Genomic DNA, 19,845 nt, shown 5'->3' with positions numbered 1-19,845 from the left:
TTCGATATGATCTTGGATATGGATTTGTTATCCAAGTGTGGGGCAATGATAGATTGCAAGGAAAGGATGGTAACCCTTGGGTTTGAGGGTGAGAAACCCTTGTATTTGTTGGCACTATGCATGGACCCCGTATGTTTATGACATCTGTACTTAGAGCTAGAGACCTATTTCAGGAGGATGCATAGGACTCTTAGCTAGTGTGGTGGATACCACTCAGGTCATGCCAGTGGGACCAGGACAGACTGGATTAGTCTGTGAGATTTTGGATGTGTTTCCAAGGGATTTGTCAGGGTTACCTTTGCATAAAAAGATAGAATGGTGATTATGTTGGTGCCAGGGACGGAACCAGGTCTAGGGCACTGTACTGAACGGCTTCAACAGAGCTGTAGAACTAAAGGTTTCGTTATTGAGTAAGATGATATTCTTTAAGGTGGATCTTTGATCTGGTTATTACCAGCTGAAGATCAGGGAGAAGGATATGCATAAGACTGTTTTTTTTATCAGATAAGGGCACTGGGAATGCTGAGTTATGTTTTGTGGATTTGATTAATGTCGAGTTGTTTTGATGGATTAGATGAACAAAGTATTTAAAGATTATCTGAATTGGATTTGTGATCGTTTTGATCGACGATATTGTAGTACATTCTCAGTTGGAGATTGGCCAAGGCCAAGGAACGCCTCAGAGGTTAGGAGTTTCCTTGGATGAGCAGAATTTTACATGGGTTTTGTGAAAGAATTCTCGAGGATTGCTATCTCATTGACAACAAAGGTGATTGCCTAAGCAACATGTTAGTTGAAGGATATGACCAGAACTAGAGCAGAGTTACTGGTGGGCCAGTTGGCCAACATTATGCTTAAGTTTACCCTTGTAGAGAGAATCAATGGAAAATAGTTGAGAGAACCACAAATGGAAAGAATTGAGTGGAATGTCTTAGCTAGATTACCTAAGGATTATGCAGTGCCAGGTATGAATTAATTGAGGTACAGGGATCGTACTTGGGATCCAATGGAAACTGAGATGAAACGCGAGATTCTGGATGAATCATATACTACCCCTTATTCTCTTCATCCAGGCGTCATGAAGATGTACTAGGATTTGAAAGCTTTATATTAGTTAGTGGCTTGGGATGGAGATGGACGTGACTGAATACGTGACAAAGTTCCTAACCTATTAGCAGGTCAAGACAGAGTTTCAAAAATCAGTAAAGCCAATACAGCCTTGGTGTATTCCATAGAAGAAGTAAAGAAACATCGCGATGGATTTAGCAATGGGGCTGCCCAGGATAGCGGGTCAGCATGATTCGATTTGGGTCATTATGGACCAGTATACAACTTCAGCTCACTTTTATCAGTAAGGACGAGTAGTACAGTTGATCAGTACGCAAATCTCTGTGTGAAAGAAAGATAGTGTGTTTTCTTGGGATTTTGAGGTCTACCCTGACGAATAAGGACCTTTCTTTTACTTCCTAGTTTTCGGGAAAGTTATAGAAGGTGATGAGTATACAGTTGGAGTTTAGTATAGTTTATTATCCTCAGATTGATGATGAATCAGAGGTAGTTATCCAATTATTGGAGGGGCACCTTATGAGATGTTGTATGGTAGGGAATGTATATCGCTCATTCACTGTGATGAGATGTTATATTTGGATCTTGAGGTGGTTTAGAAGATTGTTGAGGCTATTGGAAAGATTAGAGCCTGGATGCTCTCTTCTCAAAATAGACAGAAACATTATGTTGATTTGAAATGCAGGAACATGGAGTTCCAAGTGGAAGGCGGTATCTTCCTTAGAATCTCACCATGGAAATGGGCGGGGAGGTAAGGGCAAGTTGAGCCCTAGATTAGTAGGACTGTTGGAAATCCTGAATAGGATCGGTCAGGTTGCCTATGGATTGGCCTTAGCTTTGGCACTGTTGGCCGTATATATTGTATTTCATATTTCCATGTTCAGGAAACATGTGTTAGATGAGACTCATGTGTTAAGTTATGAGAATCTGGAATTAGTGGCTAAGTTATCCTGTGAGGAATAGTTAGTTCAGATATGAGACAAAAAGAACAGGGTTTTGAGAAATAAAGTTGTACCTTTGATGAACGGGAACCGACCGAGAACCCGAACCGCTTGACTGACTGACCCCTTCATACTCGATTCATTAGGGTCGAGGATGGATGGAACCAATCAGAAGTGCAAGCGAAGCTGGGAAACGGACCGCAGCGCAACGACTAGGACTCGTGTCGGAGGAGTTTTGAGCGTGAGCTACCACTCATGCAGCGGCAAGGACCTGCAACTCTCGAGCAAAGCCCAACACTGCTCCTGCTCGATACTTGCCCACTTGCCCTTTTTTACTACTTTGACTAGCGCCCGACAAAGGAATTCTTTTTTCCCAAAGCCGACTTCCTTTATCGAGCTGTTGACGATAAAAGAGTTGGAGTAGGAACATGACAAACCATTAGAAGGTCTTATCTTACAGAACCTTTTCCTACTGGCAGGAATTTTCTAACAATCACCAACAGGCTTTGGGCATACTAAGGATGAGTGGTATTATATAGAAACAATAAGATCAAGCCAACAGATCCCATTTCTCTTGGACCAACCACTTTAGGTTTTGGGCATACTAAGGATGAGTGGTATTATATAGAAACAATAAGATCAAGGGAGCGACCTAGAAACTGGAATTAGCTATGCGGGATTGATATTCTGAACTAGTCAGATACAATTTCGAGGACGAAATTTCTGTAAGGAGGGGATATTTGTAACGTCCCAAATTTCCTAAGAAGGCTTAAGGCCTTGATTAGGGGGCCAGAAGGGCCATAATTGATTTTATATGTGATTATGTGAGTATATGCATGATTATGTGAGATATATTATTATATGATTATAATTGCATGCATGTGGGCCCACTTCTTATTAGAAGGGCATTTTTGTAATTTTGGCCGTTAAGGGCGTATTTGTATATTTATGTGCAGGTATGTGATTTATGGGTGAGACCATATTATTACATGGATATGTTTAAGCTATTTTCCATGAGACGATCCTAGGATGCAAGTTAGCGGTTTGGTCATAACGGGATTAATTACTGGGCTCGGGGTAAGCCTAAGGGTAAATTGGTGTTTAGTACATTAATGGGAATGAGCGAGTAATGGGATATGATTTAATAATTATTTAAGGATATTGGGAATAATAGGAATTGGAGGACATTAATTATGATTAATGGGATAGGTGGGAAATGACAATTATGTCCTTGCTTAGCTTTGAAGTCTTTAAATGGCCTTAGGGGCAATTTGGTCATTTAGACCATTAGATAAACTCGGCCAAGGAAGGTTGTGGAATAAGCTGGGGAAAAACAGAGGTTTCTCATTCTCTCTCTCGATTGCTTCTCTCTTTCTCTCGGTTGGGATTTTGAGGTAGAAATAAAGAATTTAAGCTTAAGGATTTGAGGTTTGAGGGCTTAGAAGTGTGTTCAACAATTGAAAGGGTTCAATCCATATCTGAGGTAAGAATTCTAACTTTAAATCTCTGGTTTTACACTGTTTTTAAGGTTATCCTTTTAGCATTAGTGTTTGATTGTGTAATTGAGTGTTTGATGATGTTTTAAGTGTTATAGAGCTTGGGTTTTGTGGTTAAACTAGTGATAATGTTGTGGTGATGATTGATTATGATATTGGGATTGGTTTGATGAGTTTTGGTTGAGGTTTAGATTGAGAAAAATGCAGGGGAGCTAAGTTCGCGGGGGCAAGTCATGACTTGAATGAACCCAAGAGCCTCCCCTGGGCTCTGTCTGGCAGGCGCGCCATGACCCTTGGGGGGAAGGTCGAGGCTCGCCTATCCTTTTTGTGCCAGGCTAGGTCTTAGGTAGTTTTGAACGCGGGTTTTCGAATCTCAAGGCTCGAGATCAAATCTACTAACTGTTTTAGTAGGATTCTAGGTCCTAGGAGCTGGGTTTTAGTCCATGCACCTTTTATTACTCATTTTATTGATGGGATTTCATATTTGGTTATGATTAGGTGACCGCTAAGGGGCCTAAGGACATATCGTTCTCAAGGGTCGTTCTTTATTTATTTTATGCTCGAACCTGAGGTAAGAAAATTGCCCCGGTATGTGATGCATGTGATACATGAGAGTACGACATGGCATAAATGTTGAATATGGAATTGATCAGAGCCTGAGTATCTGTAATTGTGCATGATTATGATTATGCTTATGATTATTGATTAAGCATGTTGAATGCCTTTTATCTGGATATTTGATATATGATATATGTCTGTTTGCATTACCTCATTGAGGAAGCACTGACTTATTAGTCAGAAATGACAAAGGTGTTTAGTACTGGTCGGGAAGCTCAGACTTATCAGTCATAATCGGGAATAGTGCTGAGCGCTGGTCGTATGATATTGACTTATGAGTCAAGAGCGGCATTAGCATTCTGACAACAGACTGAAATGATTAGATCTAATCAACATGCTTAGATTAGAGCGGCATGAGCATTAAATGCTTGACCGACCTATTGGTCGAAGAAAACTAAAGTGCTTGGCTAGCCTAAGGCTAGTTACTCAGAGCTAGGGCTAAAAGGCTCAAGAGACTGACATGTCACATGGGTTAGGGCGTAGGACCCCAGAGAGACTTATTAGACATATATTCGGGGAAGAGTTCCATAGGGAGACTTATTAGTCATCTATTCAGGGCGCAATTCCCCAGAGAGACTTATTAGTCATCTATTCAGGGCGCAGTTCCCCAGAGAGACTCATTAGTCATCTATTCAGGGTGCAATTCCCCAAAGGGAAATATTAGTCATCTATTCAGAGTGCAGTTCCCCAGAGAGACTTATTAGTCATCTACTCATGGCGCAACACTCTCCAAAAATTATTTGTACTTGCCTGCATGCATGAATAGAGTTATTACTGCTAGGCATGCTTATTATGATTTGGTGACATGTTATTGTCTACTTATTAGCATGTTTGAGTTTTTTGCTAAGCTTCGGCTCACGGGTGCTATGTGGTGTAGGTAAAGGTAAAAGAAAGCTGGAGCATCCTTGAGTTGGAGAGCTTAGGTGACGATGTGTACATATGCGGTTACTCGACCACCACGGCCGATGGTTTAAAGAGGAACTGGGGTTAAACCCTATTTTGCTGCTTAGGTCGACTGGTTGTAACTCTTTTATTGTAATTAACCTTTAAAATGTATTTTGGGATCCCAATGTATACAGTAAACGTTTGTGTGAAACATTGTATCTTTGAGCAATATTTTTAACCCTAAACCGTTAATCACATTTAGTTACACGATTATGGCAAAATGACTCGGTTAGAGAGTTTAGCACTGTTTAAATACACAGTGTAACGGTCCCTGGGTAGTAGGGCGTTATAGTCCTAGACTTGAACAACATGTTGTCCACGTAGACCTCCTTGTTATGCCCCAATTGGTTCTTGAACATCCTATTAACCAGCTTCTGGTAGGTGGCACAAGCATTCTTCAGTTCGAAAGGCATCATGATGTAACAGTAGGCAACTTTATCGGTCTAACTACTAGTATGCTCCTGTTTTGTGACGTGCATGGACATCTAGTTATATCCCGAGTATGTGTCCATGAATGACAACAAATCGTAGCCAGAGGTGGCATCGACCATCTGATCTATCTTGGGGAGCGGAAAGCAGTCTTTCGGATAAGCCTTGTTAAGGTCTGAGAAATCAATGCATGTGCTCCACATGCCATTTAGCTTTGGCACAAGAACAATGTTAGATAGCCACCTAGGGCATTGGGCTTCTCGGATGAATCAGTTGCTGGGGAGCTTGTCTACCTCGGCCTTGAGAGCTTCTTTCCAAGTTTGATCAAACGTCCTTTTCTTTAGCTAGATGGGAGCAAAGTGAGGATCGACATTCAAGGAGTGGCATATGATGTCCGGATCAATGCCAGTCATGTCAGAAAGCGACCATGCAAACACGTCCTGGTTCTCTCGAAGGAAGTCCATCAATGCTTCTTATACTTCTGTCTTTAAGCTTCCCCCAACTTTATTTTTCTATCAGGGGTGGAGGTATCAAGAACTACCTCCTCCACCTCCTCTATTAGTTCAATGGCCCTCTCTTCTTGAACCCTCGGGTTCAATTCGTCGAGCTTAGACTCCTGGACAACTTGTACCTCTGACATCTCGACCTTCTTGGGTACTTCTTCCTCCACCACTATTACAAGATTTTTGAGAGACACATTGTAACACTGCCTCGCCTCTTTTTGGTCTTCGGGAATGGTACCAATTCTTGCTTCCGTGGGGAATTTCATGCACAAGTGGCAGATGGTAGTAACAACTTCAAATTCAACCAATGCAGGTCATCCCAAGTTGACATTATATGCCGATGAGCAATCTACCACCACAAAGGTCCAGTATTTGAAGGCCTGCCGAGGCACTTCTCCAAGTTTTACTAGGAGCTATCTGTCTCATCAGGATAAGGGCTTCTCCCGAGAATCCGTAATGAGTCAAGGCGCACGGGGACAAGTCTGTAGTGGTCAGCCCTATTTTCTCGAAGGCTTATTTAAACAGGATGTTCAATGAACTTTCGTTATCTACCAGAATCCACGCCACCATTTTGTTGGAGATTTTGCTCTCAATTACCAACGGGTCATGGTGCGGGAAGTGCACTCTCTGAGCATCGTCTTTGGAGAATGTTATGACTTGGTCAGTCATTCGGGGCATTTGGGCAGGCAACTGAGCCAAAGCCATCACTTCTTCGTCATGATTTAATGCTCGCGTGTACATGTTCTACAAGCCTCGAGAGGTACCACCCAGGTGGGGCCCTCCTGAGATGGTTCCTACTCGCCCGTTCATTGGAGGAGGTCCTTGGGCCACTGGATGTTGTGGGACCATGGGAGCGACTGTTGGGATCTATAGAGCAATAGGGGACATTAGGCCTTCTGTCGCGGTGGGTTGTGCCTGACGCGCTCCACACTTAGCACACTGGTGGTGATGTCTCAACTTGATGAGGATTTTGATATCATCCTTGAGCTAGCGGCACTCATTGGTGTGGTTCCCTATGTCGTTGTGAAAACGAAATTTTTTGCCAAGGTCTCACCTTTCCCTGTCTCTCCGAATGGGTTGCGGCTTCCTATAGTGAACATGTTGTTCCGTGGGCACAAAGATAGTTTCTCGGGAGTCTACCAAGTCAGTATACTCAGAGTATTGCGAGACATACTTCCCGCCAGAGGTTGCTCCCTGCTCAGCCTGTGTTGTTCCATTTCCCTTGGGCTTCCGGCCCTTACACTTCCCCCCGCATCTACTACTGCTGGGAGCTCGACTGGTTTCAGTAGGCTAGGACAGTGCAGCAACTCCAGCTCTGAATGCAGGCTGAAAATCACTTTATCCAGTGGCCACCACTCTGTATCCTGTAGGAGCCACACTGAATCTAGGAGTGGACATGGTGCTAAAAGTAGAAGGCAAAACACTTTGGCTGGGCTGGACTCCCCCTAAGCTTGGTTGGATGGGGGCGTAAGGGGAATATTGGATTCCCAAAGCCAGGGGGCTAGGCATGGTCGAAGCAGGGAAGGCGACGGATACTTCAAACACCCCAATCTGGGCATCCTCCCAGCTGATATACTCTTGTGCTCGACAAATGAAGTCATCGAGTCATCGACATCCCCTCTGCTCTAGGTCATCCCAAAGCAGGGACACCGCATGGATGCCAGCCTACAAGGCCATCAACTGCTAGCCATCATCAACTCTCTTGGTTCTCGTCGCTTCCTCCTTGAAGCATTTGATGTATGCCTTGAGAGTCTCGAAGGGCCCTTGTTTTATATTGGCCAAGGCGTTGACCTTGAAGCTAACCTTCTGAGCTCCTATGAATTGTCTTTGGAAGGACAACAACAGTTGGTGCCATGATTGAATGGATCCTGGCCGGTGTTTCTTGAACAACTCATCTGTTTGTCCCATTAGATTGATTGGGAACACATGACATTTGGTGTCGTCAGAGACACGATGCACCGACATCAATCTGTTGAACTTAGAAAGGTGGTCTATGGGGTCCTAACCGCCATCATAGGGCGGCATGGTCGGCATCTTGAAGCCCTGCAGCAGAGGAACCTCCACAATGTGAGAAGCACAGGGCTGATAGACCTCTCCTAACGGGCTCACTCATATGGGCCTTATTGCACCTTCGGGCATAAAGGTTGTCTAGTAAGTCAGCCTGACCTTGGGACGCGTCGTTATCCTCAGGTCGAGCCACCTCAGTATCACTGTTGGACTGGATATTCTCATCATTTATTGAGACACTGATGAAACGTTCTCAGTTCAGTGAGACATTCCTTGGGCGGGTCCCCAGATCGTTGTTCCTATGGGGTTGGCGAGGTCCCGAGGGGAAACCACCTCCAGGCTTCGAGCGATCCGTATGGGTGCGTCAGGGCGGAACGCCCCGAGCTCCATGGGTGCTGACAGTCTAGCAGTGTCCTCGACCCCTGGGCCATTATCCTTACCAGTTTACTTTGGGATCTAGGGGTTCTCGGGATCTTGACAAGCCTTCTTCTGCCTTAGGACAATATTCTCGTCAAATTTTCCCTTGACACGATATTGTGGCGGCACTGGGTTCCAACTATTGGGAATAGTGCCCTTAAAGCAATTGTAGTTGACAAATGTTTTAAATGAAATAAATAATTGAATTGAATTATTATATATATAATATATCTGATATTATGTTGATAATATTAAGTAAATATAAGAAAATTCCAAAGTCTATCTATGTGGTCTTAATCTCATATTGGTATGAGAGTGTAATGCCCCAAAATCCTTAATGCGGTTTAATGGCTGGATTAGTAGGCCGGGAGGGCCATAATTGTTTAATTATGACATTAATTGATAATATGCTTGTTTATATGAATTATATTATAATATGATGTTATATACATGCATGTGGGTCCACATTTGATTATTAGGGTGTTTTGGTAATTTGGCCCATTAAGGGCATATTTGTATATTTGGGTGCATATTGTGATTTGTGAATGAGATCCCATTATTATGGAGATATATTCGAGCTATTCGGCATGAGATGGTCTTATATTATTGATTAGCGGTTTTGTCATATCGAGGGTCTTTTATTGGGATATTGAGTTATGAGGATGTTATTTGATGATAAATTGGGAGTTATTGAGATCAGGAGGAAATTTTGGGAGTTTTGACTATAATGTCCCCAGGGGTATTTTTGGGACCCTGATCACTAGGTTTTATTTGAGGTTACTTAAGCTTGAAGTAGCTTGTCAGATAGAACCGTACGTTAGAAAACCTCTCTCTCTTTCTCTTCCCGATAGTTCAGTTTACTGTTTGAAGTATTTTTGAAGAAATCTCAAGTTCTAGGAGTTGGAATCAAGCGAGGATCGAGGCATAGCGATCCTAGGGAAGATTAGAAGCTTATTAGTCGAAGGATTTAGTTGGAAACAACTCAATTGGAGGTAATTCAGGTTTTAAGTTTGTAAAGCTTTTAAGCTTAGAATTGGACTTTGTGAATGGTTGAGTTTTTGGTTCATTTGAGCCTCGGGATTTGATGGTTTTGGATCATTGGGAAACTTGGGAACTTTGATTTGATGATTTGGAAGTGTTTAGGTATGTTTTTGGGGTGTTTGGGATGATGGAAAATAGGTTTATGGCTGGTTCTGGGTTGGGGGTCGCGGCACTATTCTTGGGCGCCGTAGTCCTAGCTTGAAGAAGCTGCTGGGGAGGTTTTTGCCTTGCTGGGCGCCGTAGCCCTTGCTTCTGGAGTGGCTGGGGGCCGCGGCCCAAGGTGTTAGGGCCGCAGCCCTTGGTCAGGTTTGAGCCCGTTTGAGTGTTTTGGCCTCAGGAACTTGGTTTTATGCCTCGGGATTGTTCCTACTACCCGGATTAGTGGGGATTGATGTCTCAGAGGCTATATCTTGGTTTGGGAACCTTTGGTGTTCATTTTATTGATGGTGTCCCATATTTGGTTATGACTAGGTAACCGCTAAAGGCTTAAAGGTTGATCGTTCTCAAGAGTCGTTCTTATATTAATTCTCGCTCAAATCAGAGGTAAGAAAACTGCACCCTGTGTATATGTGACATGCATGGTTATTCTTGATGCATGGTGGATGCTTAAATGTGACATGCATGGTTATTGTTGAGGCATGTCAAGTGATTAAATGTGACGCATGTGTTGCACGAGAAACATGTGACATGCATGGTTGTTGTTGAGGCATGTTGGTTGATAAATGTGGACATTGATTGCATATTAAATGCTAGAGAATATTGTTTACTTGTATATGGCATTGACTAGTTAGGGACACTGACTATTCAGGGACATTGACCTAAGAGTCAGAAACAGCATAAGCGTCCTGAACGCAGGGTCGAATGAAGATTAGATCTAATCGATATCAGCGTTGAGTGACTCATATGGGGTATTAATGCTGGACCAACCCGAAGGTCGATGAAAATTATAAGCGCTTGGCTAGTCTAGGACTAGTTACTCAGAGCCAGGGCTTAAGGCCTAGGTGACTGCTTGTCACATGGCTAGGGAACAGTGTTCCATAGTTAAGGCTCTAGGGTCATGAGGAAGGTTATGTTGGTGACTAATCATCATGCACCTATCCTGTTTAAGCTAGTGAAATGATCACTTATTTATAAAGGGAACGAAACCCATCTTAGTGACTTGTACCACTGTCACTCTTTTATTCAGGGCTATCAGCCCGGCATGGTTACCGGAACCACCAGTGATAAATCACTTATCTGATTGTGATTGACTTGATTTTCATCCTATCAGGAGGGCAGGATTCCTTATCCTAGATACCCATCATTACGTGGATTTGTTTGCCTGCTTGACCAGGGCTATATCTGCTAGGTGTGTGCCTTATGATTTGATGACATGTTATTACTGTTCATGAGCATATTGAGTTTTCTTGCTGGGCTTCGGCTCACGGGTGTTATGTGGTGCAGGTAAAGGCAAAAGAAAGTTGGACCATCCTTGAGTTGGGAGCTTAGGTGGCAATGTGTACATATGCAGCTGCTGGACCGCCACAGCCGAGGTTTAAAGGAGAGGAGCTAGGGTTAAACCCTGTTTTTCCACTTAGACCGGCTGGTTGTAAATATTTTCTTGTAATAGACCTTTAAATTATATTTTTGGGATCCCAATGTATATAATAAACGTTCTAATGAAACGTTATATCTTAACCAAAATTTTTAATCCCTAAATCGCTAATCATACTTAGTTACACGATTTTGGCCAAATGACTTGATTAGCGAGTTTAGCATTATTTACAAGGCACACCGTAACGGTCCCTGGAGTTTAGGGCATTACAACTTGGTATCAAAGCGAGCCAAGGTTTATGGTTCTTGAAGACAAGGTGGGCATGTACACTCGTCACTGAAGATTGCTTCACTCAGGGAATGGTAACTATTTATGTAGTTATGTGCTTAACTGCTTAAATAGAATGTACATGCTTTACCTGCACACTGTATTAGGGAGGATGAGATTCTGATAGAGCCTGGCTCTTGACTATATGATTATATGCTCCGTGAATATATATATGTGGATGTTATTATATGATTACCTGCTCTGTGAGTATTGTTATCCAAAGAACAGGCGTGGATGACGTGGCAAACATTTTTAACACGTGGTTGACACCTGGCAGAGGTCCTGTTCGACCATCGACCAGGGAGACTCCCCTGGCATAACATTTGGGTTTTATATACGACCTGCTTGGTCGTATACTCCGTATATTTTGAGAAGATCTTGTGCATTTATAATCAAATATGAGATTATCTCCCATAATTCCTGAGTATCTGATTATTTAGGAAAGAATATCTGTAACAAATTTATGTAATCCTCCTTGAGCCTATAAATAGAGAAGAAATAGCTCAAGGAAGGGACTTTTTGGCTAATTCTGAGTTTATGCTTTATAAGAGAAATATAGCTATTATCCTTCGATTGTATTATTCAGCCCTCTAAGGTTTGTGAAACTCGGAGAACCCTAGTTCTTTGATCACTCCTTTGAGAATCAATATCAATAATAACTTAAGTGGACGTAGGTCATTACTAATTCGTGGGGCTGAACCACTATAATTTGTTGTGTCGTTTACTGTTCTTTCCATTAGATCTATTTCAATACCTTCTATCACATCAAGCATTTGACTCCGTGTCAGTTGACCAAAACTAGGGTCAACAAGTATATAATTGTGATATTTGCATGCTGGAGTTGGAGGCATGGTGTGTATATTGAAAGGGCGGGGATCATGATTAATGTATGAATGCCGTGGGCATGTCTTTAGCACTGCAAGTGGTTGTGATTGTGGTGTGGTAAGATTTTTCCCGTGAGGAAAGCTCTTGATATGCTTATCATGATTAATGGGTCAAGTTATTGACTGCTGATTTAATCAGCAGGTTTATATTCAAGGCAGATAAGGAGGCCTGGTGGTGGTTATACAGAGGTTGGGGGTTACAGCCAGGGTATCAGTTCTTCATTTCCTCCTATGAATTTTCAGCAGATGATCACAGATTTGCAATCAAGATTGTAGAGGCATGAGGAAGAGATTAGGTGTCTGAAGCAACAACGGAACCTGTTGGGGAGTACTTCTTCCTTTGTTGTGCCAGGAAGGGCACCAGCTTTGGCTCAGCCTAGGGTTGAGAACAGATGAGAATTTCTCTGTGGAAGATTCCAGGAGTTTTACCCTCCAGTCTTCGAGGGAGGACTAGATCCATTCAGAGCTGAGCAATGGATGGGCATGATCAGTTCCATTCTTGATAGTATGGGGCTGGTGGGTCACGATAAGGTGATCTGTGCTACATGTGTACTGCGGGATGATGCCCGGACGTGGTGGGAGGTAGTATCCCAGACACAAGACACAGCTGTGATGGACTGGAAAGAATTCAGGCAGCTGTTTAATGAGAAGTATTATTGTGATGTAGCTAAGACTACTAAGATGAATGAGTTTCTGAGTCTCGTTCAGGGAAAGGCAACAGTTACAGAGTATGTTAATAGATTTGATGGGTTGGCCAAGTTTGATTTTGACATGGTACCCACTGATGTAGCTAGGAAGGAAAAGTTTGTGCAGGGATTGAATCCTGGAATAGCTCAGGGCATTAGAGTTGCCCCAGTGCATGAAGTCTCTACCTATGCTTAGGTAGTAGGGAAGGCTCTTGCTGTTGAGAGCGCAGGACATCAAATTGGGCAGCAGAGTGCTGGAGAGCACGGAGCTCAGATAGTGGTACCACCACTTATTGGAGCAAGTAAAAAGGAAAGCCGGAAGACATATCCAGTATGTGCTCGGTGTAAAAGGCATCATCTAGGAGAGTGCCGAGCAAGGGCATGTTTCTCATGTAATATGTTTGGACATCGTAAGAAGGATTGCCCAATACGAAGGAAGGATGAGAAAAAGGGGATGGACAGCTCGACCCCAGCTCGAGTGTTCATTCCGATGCAGTCGAAATTTGAGACTGAGACTAGTTCCTCTGGGGTGACAGGTCAGTTTTCTAGTTCTAAGTCTTGAGTTATGCTAACTGGTTTTGGTGTTATGCTGTTTCTTTATTTGTTGCATATAGAGAAGCATAAAGATGTTATGCAGATCACATGGTTATGTTGTGATGGGATTGTGATATTTTACTGGTAACTTAAGAGATCAGGTGAATCATTGTGGAAAGGACTCATCAGTAGTTTTAATGAGTTGGTTATGACTAACTGGCTTTGGTTTGATGCTGGGTTTGGATTGGTTAAGTAATTATGGGGCAATGCTAAATAGTAAAGAAAGTATAGTAACTCTTGGGCTTGAGAGTGGAAAGCCTTGTGATAGTTGGCACTGTGCATGGTTCTGTATGCTTAGGGTAACTGTATTGAGAGCTAGAGTTTTATTGCAGGGAGGTGCATAGAACCCTTAGCTAGTGTGGTGGATACCACTTAGATCGTGCCAGTGAGATCAGGACAGAGTGGATTAGTCTGTGAGTTCTGAATGTGTTTCTAGGTGGTTTGCCAGAGTTTCTTTTATATGGAGAGATAGTATGGTGATTGGATTGGTGCTAGGAATGGATTTAGGTTTTAGGGCACTGTTTTGAATGGCTCAACAGAGTTGTTATAATTAAAAGCTCAGCAGTGAGTAAGATGGTGTTCTCCAAGGTGGATCTTGGATCTAGTTAGGACCAGTTAGAGACTAGTGATGAAGTTATGTAAAAGACTGTGTTTGTATCAGATAAGGGCACTGGGAGTGCTGAGTTATGAATTGGGAATTTGTTTAATGCCAAGTGTTTATGAATCAGATGAACAGAGCATTCAAAGGATTACTTGAATGGGATTTGTGATCGTCTTGGACGATGGTATTATTGTATTTTCTCTACAGAGATTTGCCAAGGTTAAAGAATGCCTTAGGGGCAGGAGTGTCCTTGGGTGGTAAAGATATTTCAGGTGCCTTGGGAAATAGTTCTGAGTCTTCTTGCAGATCAGAATCAGTTGGAGGTTGTTATGACATCTCAGTGACAGAGAAAAGTAATTGCCTAAGCAATATGTTGGTTAAAGAATCTGACCAGAACTAGAGTAGAGTTTCTGGTGGGCCAGGTGGCCAGTTTTATGTTTGAGATTATGATCTCAGAGAATATCAAGAGGAAAACAATTAAGTGAACCACAGATAGGAAAGATTGAGTGGAAAGTCTTAGCTAGATTAGCTAAGAGTTATACAGTGTCAGATATGAATTTATTGTGGTATAGGGTCGGATTTGGAATCCGATGGACACTGAGATTAATTGGGAGATTCCAGATGAATCTCATGCTATTCTTTTATTCTCTTCATTCAGGCATCATGGAAATGTAACAGGATATGAAAGCTTTATGGTGGTGGCCTAAGATGGAGCGGGATATAATGGAATGCATGGTAAAGTTCTTAGCCTGATAGCTGGTCAGATCAGAGTGTCGAAAATCGGTGAGGCCATGGTAGCCTTTGAATATTTTATAATGGAAATAAAATAGCATTGCGATGGGTTTCGCGGTGGGATTGCCTAGGTTAGTGGGCCAATATGAGTTGACATTGAGTCATTGTGAACCAGTAGTCCAAGTGAGTATATTTTGTCAGCAAGGATGAATAGTACAGCTGATTAGTATTCAAATCTCTTTGTGAGAGGGATAGAGCGCCTTCATGAAACTCAAGGTCTATCTTATCAGATGAAGACTCTATTGCGACTTCTAGGTTTTGGAAGGGTTAAGAAGGCGATGAGTATATAGGTGGAATTCAATACAGTTTATTACTCTCAGACTGATGATAAATCAGAGAGAGAGGGTTATCCAATTATTATTGGAAGAACATCTTATAAGATGAATGATTTAATATATATTTTGATCCTGAGGTGGTTCAGGGGACTATTGAGATTACTAGGGATTGAAGCTTGAATGCTCATTTCTCATAATAAATGGAAAAGTTTTGTTGAATTGAAAAGCAGGAACATGGAATTTCAAGTAGAAGATTATATCTTCTTTAAAAAGTATCACCATGGAAAGGGGTGACGAGTTAATGGCAAGTTGAGCCCTAGAGCAGCAAAACAGTTTGAGTCCTAGATAGGAATGGTTAGGTTGATTTTGGTTCGACCTTATCTTTGGCACTGCCAGGTATATACGATATATTTTGTATTTCCATGCTAAGGACATGGGTTAAAAGTAAGTCATGAGTTAAGTTATGAGAATCGGGGATTTGAGACTAAGTTATCCTGTAAAGAATAGCCAGTCCAGATATGGAACATAAAGAATAAGGTTCAGAGGAACAAAGTGTACCTTGAATTAGGGTAATGTTATAGAGACAGTGAGGTCGAGGGAACGACCTGGGAAACTGGAGTCAGTTGTGCGGAATTTATATTCTGGGCAGTTCAGGTAAATTTTTGTAAGAAGGGGATAGTTGTAATTCCCCGAAATCCTTAATGCGGTTTAATGGCTGGATTAGTAGGCTGGGAGGGCCATAACTATTTAATTATACCATTAATTGATAATATGCATGTTTATGTGAATTATATTATAATATGATGTTATATGCATGCATGTGGGTCCACATTTGATTATTAGGGTGTTTTGGTAATTTGGCCCATTGAGGGCATATTTGTATATTTGGGTGCATATTGTGATTTGTGAATGAGATCCCATTATTATGGAGATATATTCGAGCTATTAGGCATGAGGCGGTCTTATATTATTGATTAGCGGTTTTGTCATAATGGGGGTCTTTTATTGGGATATTGAGTTATGAGGATGTTATTTGATGATAAATTGGGAGTTATTGAGATCAGGAGGAAATTCTGTGAGTTTTGACTATAATGTCCCCGGGGGTGTTTGTGGGACCCTGAGCACTAGGTTTTATTTGAGGTTACTTAAGCTTGAAGTAGCTTGTTAGATAGAACCGTACGTTGGAAAACCTCTCTCTCTCTCTCTCTCTCTTCCCGATAGTTCATTTTACCGTTTGAAGCATTTTCGAAAAAATCTCGAGTTCCAGGAGTCGGAATCAAGCGAGGATCGAGGCAAAGAGATCCTAGGGAAGATTAGAAGCTTATTAGCCAAAGGATTTAGTTGGAAACAACTCAGTTGGAGGTAATTCAAGTTTTAAGTTTTTAAGCTTAGAATTGGACTTTGTGAATGGTTGAGTTTTTGGTTCATTTGAGCCTCGGGATTTGATGGTTTTGGATCATTGGGAAGCTTGGGAACTTTGATTTGATGATTTGGAATTGCTTAGGTATGTTTTTGGGATGATGGAAAACGAGTTTATGGCTGGTTTTGGGTTGGGGGCCGCGACCCTAGCTTGAAGAAGCTGCTGGGGAGGTTTTTGCCTTGCTGGGCGCCGCGGCCCTAGGTGTAGGGCGTCGCGGCTCTTGCTCCTGGAGTGGCTTGGGGTCGCGACCCCAGGGGTTAGGGCCATAGCCCTTGGTCAAGTTTGAGCCCGTTTGAGTGTTTTGGCCCCGGGAACTTGGTTTTAGGCCTCGGGATTATTCCTTCTACCCGGATTAGTGGGAATTGATGTCTCGGAGGCTAGATCTTGGTTTGGGAACCTTTGGTGTTCATTTTATTGATGGTTTCCCATATTTGGTTATGACTAGGTAACCGCTAAAGGCTTAAAGGTTGATCGTTCTCAAGGGTCGTTCTTATATTAAGTCTCGCTCAAATCAGAGGTAAGAAAACTGCACCCTGTGTATATGTGACATGCATGGTTATTCTTGATGCATGTTGGATGCTTAAATGTGACATACATGGTTATTGTTGAGGCATTTCAAGTGATTAAATGTGACGCATGTGGTGCACGAGAAACATGTGACATGCATGATTGTTGTTGAGGCATGTTGGTTGATAAATGTGGACATGGATTGCATATTAAATGCTAGCAAATATTGTTTACTTGTATATGGCACTTACTAGTCAGGGACACTGACCTAAGAGTCAGAAACGGCCTAAACATCCTGAACGCAGGGCCGAATGAAGATTAGATCTAATCGATATCAACGTTGAATGACTCATATGGGGTATTAATGCTGGACCGACCCGATGGTCGATGAAAATTATAAGCGCTTGGCTAGTCTAGGACTAGTTACTCAAAGCCAGGGCTTAAGGCCTAGGTGACTACTTGTCACATGGCTAGAGAACAGTGTTCCATAGTTATGACTCTAGGGTCATGAGGAAGGTTATGTTGATGACTAATCATCATGCACCTATCCTGTTTAAGCTAGTGAAATGATCACTTATTTATAAAGGGAACGGAACCCACCTTAGTGACTTGTACCACTGTCACTCTTTTATTTAGGGCTATCAGCCCGGTTTGGTTACCGGAACCACCAGTGATAAATCACTTATCTGATTGTGTTGACTTGATAGTCATCCTATCAGGAGGGCAGGATTCCTTATCCTGGATACCCATCATTACGTGGATTTGATTGCCTGCTTGACCAGGGCTATATCTACTAGGTGTGTGCCTTATGATTTGATGACATGTTGTTACTGTTCATGAGCATATTGAGTTTTCTTGCTGGGCTTCGGCTCACGGGTGCTATGTGGTGCAGGTAAAGGCAAAAGAAAGTTGGACCATCCTTGAGTTGGAGAGCTTAGGTGGCGATGTGTTCATATGCAGCTGCTGGACCGCCACAACCGAGGTTTGAAGGAGAGGAGCTAGGGTTTAACCCCGTTTTGCCGCTTAGACCGGCTGGTTGTAAATATTTTCTTGTAATAGACCTTTAAATTATATTTTTGGGATCCCAATGTATATAATAAACGTTCTAATGAAACGTTATATCTTAACCAAAATTTTTAATCCCTAAATCGCTAATCATACTTAGTTACACAATTTCGGCCAAATGACTTGATTAGCGAGTTTAGCACTGTTTACAAGGCACACCGTAACGGTCCCTGGAGTAAAGGGCGTTACAGAGAGGATCGAGATTAAGATAATAAACTTAAAACAGTTCGCAGTAAAATAAAGTTATGGAATCTTTAGATTAATTACTGCTAGTACGGTTCGGGAGTATTATGAATATAAGTGACCTAGATACGGGTCACTAGTGTAGTAGGACACTTTAGTGAAGGTACTTTGTATATAGTAATATGTAGAACTGGTTTAGATATAATTTGTTAATACTTGTTTAAACACCGCTTCATAGTATTAATCAAACACATCAAACGGTGATCATATACATGGTCATCTTAATCCTGAGGTTGCTATGAACTCCTATATATGTCACTTGATCCATTGATTCATGCGTTAATGTTTGTTAGAATGATCAGGCTAAGAACAATTGTTTTGGGGACTCAAGGATATATATGGCTGGGGTCGTAGTTTAACAGATATGGAGTCTATACCTTTCTATAGATTGAATAAGGGTTCCCTATTGGGTTGGCTTTTGGAACTGAAAAGGTTATAAGCGTTCACGTCACAAACTTGTTTTGACACAACCTTCACCAGTAAAGTCAATGGTGCTCTAGGAACAAGATTAGCTAAAAGGGTAAAACAATAATTTTATTCCCTTTTAATTATGAACCATAGATGATTAACATTATATGTAATGATTATATCAATGGACACTTTATTCTTTAATAAAGTACTCAGTAAATATATGTCTCTAATTATCAAGAGTTCAATCTCATATTTATAGTGGAGTAATCATGAGATTATTAAATATGATTATTTAATCAAAGAACTTTGATTAATAATGTAATATTTCTTGGAACTTGATATTATAGGTTCATATGCCCCCAGGGTGGCTCTATCAACATCATATTAATGTAAGAGTTGATACAAGAGTATAACTATAATTTGAGAATTTGAGAAGAATTTTATTCTTCGGGTGAAGTATACAATTATATGATAATCGAGGTTGAATAATTAATTATTAAATTTTTGAAAATATATTTATTTATTTTAATATAGAATTTTGAAATATATATAATAATACATAAATTAATTTTTAAAATTAATTATTTTATTTGAGTGGGAGAAAATAAAAATGGTAAGTCAAAATAGTTTTGATTTATTGATTTTTAAAAGATGATGATAATGATGATCATTAATTTGAATTTAAAATTTAAATTTGAATTGTGATCTTTTCCTTAAAAAGATAATACCATATTTTGTGGGAATGATTTATATAATTAAATAAATAAATAAAAGCAAATAGGAAAAATCCAATATCCCCTGGAAGGGAATAGTGCTACACGCATGACACAGTCCAAGGTTGTGCCATGCATGTATATGATACTGATAAATGAATAACAGTCACTGCTCGGTACGCTTGCTAGGAGAATGGCTGGTTGGTATGACAAATAGGTAAACCTGGTCGGCTAAAAGCAGTTACGCTCACCGTTAACAGTCCGCAGGAATCACCCAACCACCCGCAAAGAGCGCTTAACAACCCTATAAACTTGGTCAAGGCTCCTGAAG

Source organism: Humulus lupulus, chromosome X (genome assembly GCF_963169125.1).
Source record: "Humulus lupulus chromosome X, drHumLupu1.1, whole genome shotgun sequence".
NCBI classification, from domain to species: Eukaryota; Viridiplantae; Streptophyta; class Magnoliopsida; order Rosales; family Cannabaceae; genus Humulus; species Humulus lupulus.
This window is presented reverse-complemented; position numbering follows the sequence as displayed.